The sequence below is a fragment of the Bufo gargarizans genome, chromosome 5 (genome assembly GCF_014858855.1).
Source record: "Bufo gargarizans isolate SCDJY-AF-19 chromosome 5, ASM1485885v1, whole genome shotgun sequence".
Classification (NCBI taxonomy): domain Eukaryota; kingdom Metazoa; phylum Chordata; class Amphibia; order Anura; family Bufonidae; genus Bufo; species Bufo gargarizans.
This window is the reverse complement of record NC_058084.1, coordinates 82,944,521-82,958,006: the sequence shown is the minus strand read 5'-3', so window position 1 is coordinate 82,958,006 and position 13,486 is coordinate 82,944,521. Positions and strand designations below refer to the sequence as shown.

The 13,486-nt window shown below is 46.4% G+C and overlaps 1 pseudogene; it reads right to left on the bottom strand.

Moving 5' to 3' along the window:
• Position 1: 1 nt before the first annotated feature.
• Positions 2–13,486, bottom strand: part of LOC122939310 — a 60,666-nt pseudogene continuing 47,181 nt past the window's right edge.

Below are 13,486 nucleotides of genomic sequence, written 5' to 3'. Positions count from 1 at the left end.
AGTCAATGTCCTCCATAGTCCCACACTTGGGGATATCTTTCACCCAATATCCATCATAGATTCTGCCCTTGTCCAGGTAGTAGAATATCCCAGCTCCATGCTTTCTTCCATCTTTCCAGGATCCTTCATAACGATTCTTGTTTGCTGTTAATAGGCACAAAGGGATCCACATAGACATAGAGACCACAGCATAAAGATATTACAGGAACAATGCGGGACCATATCATATATACATATACACCTAGGATCAGATGGATGATGCGAAACAGGACTGTACTGATCATACAGTGTGTTAGGATATGTTCACACTGAGTTCTTGGATGGAGGTTTTGAGGCAAATTTTCCTGCAGGTTTTTCATCCAAAGCCAGAAGTGGCTCCATCAGGAAGGAGAAGTCTAAATCCTTCCTTTACATTTACCACTCGTTTCAAATCCACTTCGGCCTTTGACTGAAAAACCAGCAGGAAAATGTACCTCAAAACCTGCTCCAAAACCTCAGTGTGAACCTAACCACACAGTTCTAAGAATACAATCAGAGCAGAGGATATATACCAAGAAATCATAGTGCAGAAAAAATTCTTATGTCCAGCAGACCCAGAGACACCAGTTACACCCTTGTATGATATGATGTTAGGGCTAGGTTTTACATTTTGCCGTTGGTACATGACAGATGCCAACGGCCTCCAACAGACCTCGGTGACCACAGATTGACCGTGAACCTAGACTTATCTGCAACATCATTACAAAACATTGAAGAGCAGCATGACCGACCATGGAGACCAACCTCCAACCTGAAAATCACAAGATCTGTAACTTCTATCAGCTGCTGTATAAAGTCTGTGTGAGGAGTGGGAATGATTCCAGGGCTGTTCTAATATGTTTTGTAACATCTGAAGTTAGGGATTCGGGAGATAGACGGACACACAGCGCATTGTTTAAAATTTCCCAGACCCCATTTATTAGGCCCTTTATTAGGGCACATCACTTGTCACCAAAATCAGGCCCCCAAAACGTAACAGCACCCTCTGCCATGGAGCGCTCTGGTCCATTGCTCCATCCTCTCAATGTAATTTGGATGCCAGGGCTAAAACTGATGATGCTCTGCCATATGGTTAAAGTTTCAGGAACCTTCCATGTGTTTTTGGAAAGTTGGCAAGTATGATTTTAAAGGACCTTCCTGTGAACTGCACCTGAAAGTGCTGGAACAGATACAGGTAAGTATCTGAATAAGGGACCAACAGCAGAACAAATCAAAGCCGCCCCATTGGTCCTGAGTCAGTCCCTTTCAGTGCATGATGCTACAGCATTGGGGAGACATGATGGGGGAGAGCAGTCAGCGATGTAGAGAGTAAGGGGTGTGGCCTGTAGGCAGTGGGACAACCCATGAGGAATGTGGGAGTGAGGAACACACCGCAGCAGCTGCGACCTGAGGGAGCCTGGTGTCCAAAACAGCTGCAGTCTGGAAGCAGTCCCTGACACAGTAGCCATCATCAGTCTTGGGACTCATGAGTTCCTTGAACAGCCAGACACAGGGCGAATAACTGATACCCTGGTTAGGGCTCATGCACACGGCTGTAGTTTCTGTCCACATCTGATCTGCATTTTTTGGGGATGGATGTGGACCTATTTTTTCTGCAAAGCTACAGCAGTCATAATTTGCATAATTCCATATTTCTGACATGCCGTAGAAGACCTCCAATAACATGTAATTGGATCTATAGGGATAATCCTGGTGACAGAATCCCTGTAAAGTTTCCAACCATAAATCTTGAAGAGGGAAGGCACCTGCCCGCGGATCTTCCTGACTTTAGTGGGGGCCTTTTCTATTGCTCTATTATACCTGTTTCACATGTGTTTAATATGGACTGACCGCGGGTTGAATGACCTAAAATTTTGTAATAATCAAAGCTTTAGATCAGGCATCCTCAAACTGCGGCCCTCCAGCTGTTGTAAAACTACAACTCCCACAATGCCTTGGTGTAGGCTGATACCTGTAGACTGTTCGGGCATGCTGGGAGTTGTAGTTTTGCAACAGCTGGAGGGACGCAGTTTGAGGATGCCTGCTTTAGATAATGGAGACCGTACCAATCTCCATTATCTAATGCTTCTAATTTGACAGTTTTTATTTTTTATATTTTTTGCACATTACTAGATAATGCTAGATGAGAAGGTTCAGGTCAGAGGTTGCCTATAGCAACCAATCAGATTTCTACTTTCCTTTTCAAAAATAAAAGTCCTAATCTGATTGGTTGCTATGGGCAACTGCCTCTCTTTTGCACCAGTTTAGATAAATCATCCCCATTACATCTTATACTTTTTTGGGGTCATATTAAAGTTTTCAGTCCTAATTCTTGAAGAGGGGAGGCATCGGCCAGTGGATCTTCCTGACTTGAGTGGGATCCTTTTGACATTACAGTTTACAGTGAAGCTGTCATTTGCAATGACGATAATTAAGGCCCAAGGCCAATCACTGCAGGTGGCGGCATAAATCTGGACTCTACATGTATCTCGCATGGACAGTTGTATGTTGTCTGCTTCAGAGTTGGATCCGGTAGAAATCTTCATGTCTGTGCACCTGGCAATAAAACCGCCCATGTTGTTTACCACCAGGCTCCGTCTTATGTCTCCATCTCCCACCAGTTTAGCCGTTAGGTATTTAGGAAGTTAAAAATAAAATAGACAGATAGACCAACACTTCATACTTGGTCAGCACCAGGTACCTTTCCTAGTACAACCCAATGGGGAGTTCTCCTTTAAGAGATGACATTCGCCTGTATCCGTCTGTCCGCTATACAGTGATGTGTATTTCCAGTCTTACCATGCCTCAGGTTATTCATCCATTCTCCGGTGTACTCGTCTCCATTGACGCTGTACACGGTGCTTCTCAGGCCTGATTTCTGGGCTTTTCTATCCCAGACCCTCCATGGGGGTTCGGCGCTCCTGATGGTCTTTAGTAGCGGCATGTCAGCAGGTCCTGGGGTCACAAACACAACGTCTGTCTATACAGTCCACTGCTATATACACACTGTATACATTACTATAATTATATTGTTATATGAAATTATCTTACCTAAGAAAAAAATCCAATCTCCACAGTCACACGGACAGTAAATGTCAGCAGTGTGCACGCGCTCAGTAAGCAGAGAACTAACAGCTTTCTGCTAAACCGGAGCATTTGGAACCAGAACCAGTGACATTACACGTTATACTTGTGATGTCATAGCTTGTCTCTATGGACACAGAGGAGGAGATTTATGAAAACTGTTCAAAAGAAAGTGTCTTGCCCAATCACAGCACAGCTTTCATTCCTCATAGTGTTCCTGAAAAATGAAAGCTGCATTGTGATTGGTTGCTATGGGAAACAAAGACAGTTTTTTGAAAAATCTGCCAAATTAGTCATAATTGCGAATCTCAAAAAGTTTGGTCTTCTCTAGTTTTGACAATTTTCAGAATTATTTTTATTATTAATTTATTTGTATTTCAGTCACTTATTATTTAAATTCATGTCTAAAGTGTCTTGCGTCACTTCCCGTGGCCATCATGGTTTGTTTCATGCAGGTCCCAATACTGTGTCATGAAGTAAGCACATGCTAATGTCTAATGAATTCTTATTAAGGTATGTAAGTGGTGACTATATGGCATTATCCCCAGAGGATACCGCAACTTGTGTTGTGTTATACACATGAGGCTCTACTTGCATGGCGTGCAATTTACCTCCACATGGGTATCCACTGAGCTTTTTATTTACATCTTGTGTATTCGGAGTCACATTCAAGGGATTCTGTCACCTCGTTTTAGCCTATAGAGCTGCGGACATGCACGGCTAGATCGTCGCTAGCATGCCCGCAATATACCTGTCCCATAGCGCTGTGCCTTTTTTATTGTGTTTAAAAAATTATTTTAGAGATATGTAAATGAGCCTGGTAAGGATCCCAAGGGGCTGCACTAACCTTCTTCGTGCCCAGCCACGCCCCCCTGTGAAGGAGCCCAGCACCGCCTGCGTCCTCCGAATCTCCTCCTTGCTCACAGTTAGATCGCCGTAATCTCGCAATGCGGGAGCTCGCGTATGCGCAGTTCCTTCCCTGAGGCTGATGCCAGCACAGGGAAGGAACACTATACCGGCACTGCGCATGCGCGAGCTCGCGCATCGCGAGATTACGGCGATCTAACTGTGAGCAAGGAGGAGATTCGGAGGACGCAGGCGGTGCTGGGATCCTTACCAGGCTAATTTACACATCTCTAAAATCATTTTTTAAACACAATAAAAGGACACAGTGCTATGGGACAGGTGTATTGCGGACATGCTATCGGCGATCTAGCCGTGCATGTCCGCATCTCTATAGGCTAAAACGAGGTGACAGAATCCCTTTCACACCTTAAGGAACTAGGATGAGAATACTTGCCCTAAACTGCAGGCACTTGGCGCTCCAGGATGGGCATTCTTGTCCTGCGGTTCTTCCCCTGCCCCACACATGGTGTCTTCATCAGCAGCATCGGTGACCAACACTGTGTAATACACTGATAGTCAATGCAGTACAATAGAGATGTATTCTACTGCATTGAAGCAGGGATCAGACCACTGCCGTAGCTATAGCGGTCGCAGCAGTCGCGGTTGCGACCGGGCCCATAGGCCAAGGGAGCCCAGGGGGCCTCACTTGCCAATGGCGCTGAATATTTAACTTTATAAGATGCAGTGTGTAACACCCCACTAGGGGGCATTACCACCTTTTTTCATCCTATGGTTGATCCTGTTTCATCATATGCATTTATTACCATGTCCTGCATAATGTGTATTGAGATTCTATGAAAATGTTATGTTAAAGTGCAATGTGCCTGGTTCACCAGCAGATGGCGGCAATCTTGGCAGAGCTAGTTTTTCTAGAGTGGAACTTGTCTATCCATTCTGGTCCTCTCTAGAGAGGGAGGAGTTTTAGTTAGTGAGAGTCAGTCTAGCTTACCCCCTTTTTGGGGAAGCAGCAGGCCCTCGCCTCTGTTGGACGAGCCTGCAGTAGTTCAGTTTAGAGTGCCCCCTGTAAGAGGAAGGCTGTGTGCCAGCCAGCAGAGCCTCTCTGCTTGGTCCAGAGGCCTAAGCTGAGTGCCTCCAGAGTCAGGAAGAAAGATTCCCTGAATAAAGACAGAGATAAATACAAAGATACAGATCCAGACAAAGACAGAGTCAGACTACATAAAGCTAAGTTGCAGCCTACAGCAGAAAGTAGAGAGAAAAAGTTCCTATTTAATCCATCCAGCATATCAGAGCTGAAAGAGTGCAGATGTAGCAGAGCTGAATATGTTTGCCTGCCGGAACTTATGCCAAAATCTGCTGATAAGAAAAAGTTGGAAGATTGTTCTCTGATGCAAGTTTATTCAAGTAGAGTTGTTTCAACTCCAATAAACGTCTGGACTCAATTCATTCTGCAAATCCCTCAACTATTATCCCTGCCATGGACGACCACGCTTGGGGTTCCGGATATCCAGGTAGGAGCACCATGAAAAGTGCAAATCCACACCTAAAGGGACACCATAGGCAACCCTTACACCACTCTGGCATTCCTACAACTGGGTTCCACCTTCACCTTCGGCACTGTCCGAATCCTGTTTGTGACACCAAAATTGATGCAGAGATTCGTCTTCAGCTACTTGTTCGGGGAGCTGGGACAGAGAAGCCCGAAAGTCCCCTCACCTGCTGGCGCGGAGAAGGTGGCCGGAGACTCCACTCCACCGCCCAGCGAGAAGTGAGCCGCCCAGCAGAAATGAGCCACCCAGAAGGAACGTGGATGGCGATGCTTTTAATTTGATGGTTCCTCGGAAAATGATGGCCCATGCCACCAGTGCCTGGAATTACCGGAAGGCCGTCAAGGACTGGGTCCTCAGAGTATTAGATTGACCTCTTTCCCATGACCCACTGCGGGAGAAGATGACCGGAACGTGTTGTGGTTTAACATCGACCAAGGGGTTTATCCAGGATGACCGTTGGGGAATGGAGCTTTTTGTAATCTGCCGTTCAGTCAATAGGCCGTACCTGCCACAGGCCCGCCATAACTTATATAAGGGAGAGCAGGTGGAGTACACCCCTATGCTGTCCCCTAAAGGCCTCTTCGCCACTGGGGTGAGCCTGTTAATGAAGCCAATGGTCCCCGTGTCCGCTCCAGAGCCCTGGCAGTAGGATCCAGCTGCCTGGGGACGTCCTGGTCATTTGCAAGAAAAGGAGAGTGACATGCTGGGGTATCGGGAAACACGAGAACCAGAGCTCCTAATACCTGGACTGCCCGAACCTCCAACCATTTACCAGTGGATAGGAAGTGGATCACCATCCACCCTGGTTTATAGCCCGACTCAAGTAACCTACCAGCTGCCCTGGCAATCTCGTCCACAATTTGTGAAATGTGTACAGCTGGAGCTATCCATCAGGTCATAGTGAGAGGAGGTCCAGGTACTGGTCCCATTGCAGCCGGAGGTTCTGACTGATCATGCTCTGGCTAGAGCATCCGCTCCAATTAAGCAGAAGGTCATGGCAGCTATAAAGAGCACCACCACCTTACCAAGAAGTGACAGTAGGTGTCGCCAAAGCACCACTGTTGAAGTAAGAATGAGCTACCAGAGGCAGGATAAACCTCTCATCCAGCTTAGCAGCAGCTCCAGCAGCGATGAGGACATCAAGTCCCTCCTCTAAAGAGCTGGACCTTCTCTACATGTCCAATTGAAAGGACTACTGACTTCGGGAGCCACTCCATGGACAGCATCTGAAGGGTGAGGGCCTGTTGGCTTGTTTTTTAATGTGTTTCTTGATTTTAGCCCTGGTTCTGCCCTCACCTGGATGATCATGCTCAGTTAGGACTCCCCCCATCATCAGCATTCTTATCCCAGTTGCGCATGGATTGCGCCCATTTTCCTTTATTTTTCCCCTCTTTTCAGGTTATTTGGGGAGCCCTTTGCAAATGATTCTCATGACCTGTGCTGCTACTTTCTTACCCACGTGGATTACAAATGACTTTGTGCCTTATGTGAATTACAAATACCGTTATTACCTCATTTGGATTACAAACAATTACAATGGATTGCAAAGAACTTTGGTTGCACTTAGGGTTAAGGTTCGGTGCACTTTAATTTGCACTAACCTTTTGAATTTACAGCTATTGCCCTTTGTGTATTCTCTTTCAGAGCAAAGCTTAGGTCTAGTGCGACACAGGGGGAACCAAGTGGTTACGTCACAAGGAGATCTAAGACCGTCAAGGGTGACCCGCTCCTATTTTGGGTTTGGAGAGATTGGAGTGCTTTGCTTTGTCCTCCTAATGTGTATATGTTTCAGAACCTTGTGTTGCGCCAAGGTTATTTGGATCCTAAGGCCTAGCGTGCAGCCTTAAAGAGGACCTTTCATGGATCCGAACACTGTAAGCTAACTATCTGGACTTGTAGAGTGGCGCCCAGGGATCTCTGCCTACAGCAGAAAGTAGAGAGGAAAAGTTCCTATTTAATCCAGCCAGCATAGCAGAGCTGAAAGAGTACAGATGTGGCAGAGCTGAATGTGTTTGCCTGTCGGAACTTATACCAAAATCAGCTGATAACCAAGATTAAGTTTGAAGATTGTTCTCTGATGCACGTTTATTCAAGTAAAGCTGTTTTAACTCCAATAAAAGTCTGGACTCAATTCATTCTGCAAATCCCTCAACTATTCACCCTATTATCTCTGCTGCGGCGACCATGCTTGGGGTTTCAGATATCCAGGTAGGAGCACCGTGACAAGTGCAAAGCCGCACCTCAAGGGACACCATAGGCAACTCTTATACCACTTCTACATAGGGGGACCTAGTTCCTCGTTGCTGAAATGCAACTGGAGTCATGAAAAAAACTTTAAAAACCTCACATAACACCTGTAGAAGAGACCCCTGGCCCATGTTACCAGTAGTCCGCTGCACAGTGCATATTATAAGGGAATAATAGTGAGCGCTTCCATAATGGAAGCGCTCACTAGTATGCAGGAGGCAGGTGAGTGAAGCGCTGTACAGTTTTTACCCCCTCTTTCTGCTTGCTCTTCTCAGGGCTTGCGCTGCTGTGTCCTAGCTGCCGGCAGTGTCAGGACATACAGAGTGCACTCTGACCTGACGCTACAGGAGGGCCCTGAGAAGAGAGTCGGGAAACTGCCGGACCTGGAGAGTGGCAGCGGAGGAGGAGAGGTAAGTTACTTTATTTATTTTTAAGTCTGATCTGAGGTCTGATATGGGGGGTCTGGAGGTCTCATTGGGAGTCTGGAAGTCTGATGGGGGTCTGATTGAAGGTCTGGAGGTTTAATGGAATGGCTTAGGTTGAGAATTTGGCATGGGGGGATGTTTAAATTCTTACCTCAGGGACAAAAATAAAAAAGTGAAATAAAAGTGTCTTTTAACAATAAAAAAAGTTTCAATTAAAAAAATTAATAAAATGCCCCTTTTCCATTAAAAAAAGACATATAAAGATGTAAAAAATAGAAAAAAAACATAAACAAAACAAACCGGGTCTATAAAAATATCACATGGTCCACCCCGTGAAGTGAACACCATAAAAAAAAAAGATAAAATCATGTGTACCCCGAAAGCATACTAATTCCTCATTCTGAAAAAAAATGAGCCCCTACATAAAACAATCGGCAGCAAAATATAAAAAATATGGTTTAAGAAAATGGAAGCACAGAAACATGATTTTGTGTTTTCAAAAATGCTTTTATTGTGTAAAACCAAAATAAATATAAAAAAGATTTGAATCTAGGTATCACCGCATCTGTAACAACCTGCTGTATAAAAATATCCCATGATCTACCCCGTCAGGTGAACACCGTTAAAAAGTAATAAATAAAAACTGTGCCAAATGAGCCTTACATCACAAAGAGTGTAATACCAAGTGATCAAAAAGTATATGTACCCAATGTAGTACTTATCAAACTGTGACCTCATGCCACAAAAATGAGCCCCTATATAAGATAATCACCCAAAAAATAAAATAAATATGGCTTTCAGAAAATAGAGACACAAAATCATGATTGTTTTTCTTTTAAAAATGCTTGAAAAATAAACATAAAAAATAGACAAATTAGGTATTGCTGCATCCATAAATATTACATGATCTACCCATTAAGGTGAATGCTGTAAAATAAATAAATCAAAAACTGTGCCAAAACAATCATTGTTTGGTCAATTTGCTTAAAAAAGTGGAATATTGACTGATTAAAATATCATATGTACCCAAAAATGGTACCAATAAAAACATCAACTCTACCCACAGAAAAGAGCTCCTACACATGATAATTGGCAGAAAAATAAAAACACGCCCTCATAAGGCTATGTGAACAGAAACATAAAAAGGTTTGGCTCTGGAAAGGAGGGAATAGAACATGCTCTACCTTTCCGCTGAGCCGCAGAACGGAACCATGGATGCGAACAACACACGGTGCTGCATTTTTGAAGTTCTTTTCCTGAGTTCGCCATCACATCCTCATCTGGCAGAGAGCTCCATAGTCTCACTGCTGTTACAGTAAAGAATCCTCTTCTATGATGTAGAAACCTCCTTTCCTCTAGATATAGAGGATGTCCCCTTGTTATAGATACAGCCCTGGGTATGAATAGATGATTGGAGAATTCTGATATCTGGCAACCTGTCCCTTCTGACCCCAAAATAGCGCTCTCTGCAGGTGTGGAGGAGGGAAGTCACCATGCGGTGTGGGATCTTGTCATCCAGAAAGTCATTCAGCTGACCCACAGCCTGCAATCCAAATGTTAAAGGGTTTCTACCACATAGTTTTGACAAATTTAGCTGTCAGACACTAGCGATCCGCTATTGTCTGCTCTACCAAATAATGCTATTAGAATAGCTTTTTGTGCAGCCGTTTCCATTAAAAAAAAAACTTTTATTGTTATGCTAGTGAGCCCACAAAATGCCGCCCATCGCGTCCCTCCAGCCCGCCCATCTCCTCTGGAATGCGATCCCGCCTCTGAGTCAGCGGACGAATTCTCACGCCTGCGCCGTGCATGTCTGACAGCTGCCTGCACAGACATCTCGGTTATCGGCCCAGGCGCAGTGGAGATGTCTGTGTCAGACATCTCCACTGCGCCTGCGCCGATGACAGAGATGTCTGTGCAGGCAGCGGTCAGACATTCACTGCGCCTGCGCCGAAGACAGACATGCACGGCGCAGGCGTGAGAATTTGTCCGCTGACTCAGAGGTAGGATCGCATTCCAGAGGAGCTGGGCGGCATTTTGTGAAGGTAGACCGAGCCTCTAGGTCCTGAAAAGACACCCCCATAGCACCTAGAGGCTCATTAGCATATCAATAAAAGTTAGTTTTTTATGGAAACGGCTGCACAAAAAGCTATTCTAATAGCATTGTTTGGTAGAGCAGACACTAGCGGATCGCTAGTGTCTGACAGCTAAATTTGTCAAAACGATGTGGTAGAAAACCCTTTAAAAACCAAGTCTGATGATGCGATGACATAGACACACTACGTTGCTCCTCCCGCCTCTCGATCCACTTCACCATTCTGTGAAAGATATGCTCTGCTCCGACCGATCCGAGAGATTCACATGCTGCTAAACCCTTCACGTGCATGAGCCGTCTATACGCCTGGTTCTTTCTTTGAACGTCCTACATGTCTCCCATGCTGCCGTCTCGTTATTATCCTGTCTTCGCATGGTGTTCCGTGGAGGTCTCTGTCTCAGTTCCCGGCTGTTCCCGGCTGTTCCCCCTGACTCCTCCGCTTCCTCGCTCCCAGTTCTCTGTTGGCTCCTGGATTAAGGTTTAAACAGCCTCTGCCTTGTGTCCTTCCCTGATTGTATGTCGAACCATCTTCCCTTCCGCTCCCTGTTATACCTCTCCGATCACCCGGTGTCTTCCTTGTTGCCTTCAAGGTTCATCTCTATTGCTGCTTTCCTGATTTTGACAGTGGACTGTGCAAGCCGTACCCTGGATGTACTCTGCTGGCTGTATCCTGCATGAAAGCCGGATCAGAGTTGTGTATATTTTTGAAGGGATGAAGATACAGACCTCCACCACGTCTCAGCGTACAGACCCCCCCATGTCTCAGCATGCAGTCCCCCCACATCTCAGCATGCAGTCCCCCCACATCAGTGTACAGTGCCCCCACGTCTCAGCATACAGTCCCCCCACGTCTCAGCATACAGTCCCCCCACGTCTCAGCATACAGTCCCCCCACAGCTCAGCGTACAGTCCCCCCACATCTGTGTACAGTCCCCCCCACATCTCAGCATGCAGACCCCCACATCTCAGCGTACAGTCCCCCCCACATCTTAGTGTACAGACCCCCCACATCTCAGCGTACAGTCCCCCACGTCTCAGCGTACAGACCCTCCACGTCTCAGCTTACAGTCCCCCCCACTGCAAACACACAGCTGTCCCCATCTCAGCGTACAGCCCCCCCATCTTAGTGTACAGACCCCCCCCACACACGTCTCAGCGTAAAGAACCCCTTAAGTCTCAGCGTACAGACCCCCCGTCTCAGCGTACTGTCCCCCCACATCTCAGCATGCAGTCCCCCCACATCAGTGTACAGTGCCCCCACGTCTCAGCATACAGTTCCCCCAAGTCTCAGCTTACAGACCCCCCCACGTCTTAGCGTACAAACCCCCCCCACGTCTCAGGGTACTGTCCCCCCACGTCTCAGCGTGCAGTCCCCCCACATCTCAGTGTCCTGTCTCCCCACAACTCAGTGTCCTGTCTCCCCACATCTCAGTGTACAGTCCCCCCACATCTGTGTACAGTGCCCCCCACATCTCAGTGTACTGTCCCCCCACATCTCAGTGTACAGTCCCCCCACATCAGTGTACAGTCCCCCCACATCTCAGTGTACAGTCCCCCCACATCTGTGTACAGTCGGGGGGACTGTACACAGATGTGGGGGGACTGTACACTGAGATGTGGGGGGACTGTACACTGATGTGGGGGGACTGTACACTGAGATGTGGGGGACAGTACACTGAGATGTGGGGGGCACTGTACACAGACGTGGGTACATCTGTGTACAGCCCCCCCCCCCCCCCACATCTCAATGTACAGACCCCACATCTCAGTGTACTTTCCCCTCACATCAGTGTACAGTCCCCCCCACATCTCAATGTACAGACCCCCACATCTCAGTACAAAATAAGTTACTACATGAGTAGGTTCCACATACTTCTCCCACTGCTGACATGAGCTCCATGATCCAGGTAAAAAAGCGCTCTGCTCTCTTGTTTCCGATCCACATGAACTGGGATTGCCACGTAATGTCGGTCCTTGCCGAGTATAGTATTTAGCCATTACCAATACAGTATGGCCGCCAGAGCTGTGACTGTGGTCATAGGAGCAGTGGAGAACATGTAATAAGGCTGGATTTCCAAGGGGCATTCCCCTCACATGTAAAGGGCATCTGTCAGCAGTTTTGTACCTATGGCACCGGCTGACCTGTTGTATGTGCACTTGGCAGCTGAAGGCATCTGTGTTGGTCCCATGTACATATGTGTCTGCATTGCTGAGAATAATGATGTTTTCTTATATGCAAATGGGCCTCTAGGAGCAACGGGGCGTTACTATTACACCTAGAGCAGGGTTTCTCAACTCCGGTCCTTGGGACCCACCTACTGGTCAGAATTTGAGAATATCCCACAGAATAAATAACTATCCTGATGCATGGACACTAATTATATCACCTGCTCAGTACTAGGGAAATCCTGAAAACATGACCGGTAGGTGGGTCCCGAGGACCCTGACCTAGAGGCTCTGCTCTCTCTGCAGCTGCCACACCCTCTCCACTTTGATTCATAGGGCAAAGTGTGATGATGATTTCACTGCTTGGTCCTCTCAATCTGAGTGCAGAGAGAGCAGAGCCTCTAGGTGTAACAGTAACTCCCCTGTTGCTCCTAGAGGCTTATTGGCATATATTAAAACATCATCATTTTTCTCAGCAATGCGGACACATATGAACATGGGACCAACACAGATGTCTTCAGCTGCCAAGCGCACATATAACTGGTCAGCCAGTGTCATAGGTACAAAACTGCTGACAGATGCCCTTTAAATATACTCGCCATATATAAATATTCATAGGCCCCAGTAAGGCCAAAACAAGGCCCTGCGTTAGCTGTATGGGTTAATGTGGTGGACCACATAATGAGACTCTATAGGTGATCTGTGCCCATTTAAATCTATACTGTGGCATTCATTGGAGGTATACGTCAGGAAATACCCCCCATGTATACATCTAACGGGAGACCTTAATGTAATGTGAATGGTGCTTAAGGTGCTGGACAGTACCCGGTGGATCATAATGGACGGGTCATTATCACATCTTATCCACTTACACTGACACCAGACATTTGAACCCCCACCGTCGCAGGCTGTTGTGAATTGTACCATCATGCAACTTTTATGTTCATCTTTGTTAAACTTGTTGAGGGCTGGTTTCAGTGTAAATTGGGCAGAGATAGGTAACAAAGTTGGCGTGATTATTAGACTATTTCTACAGA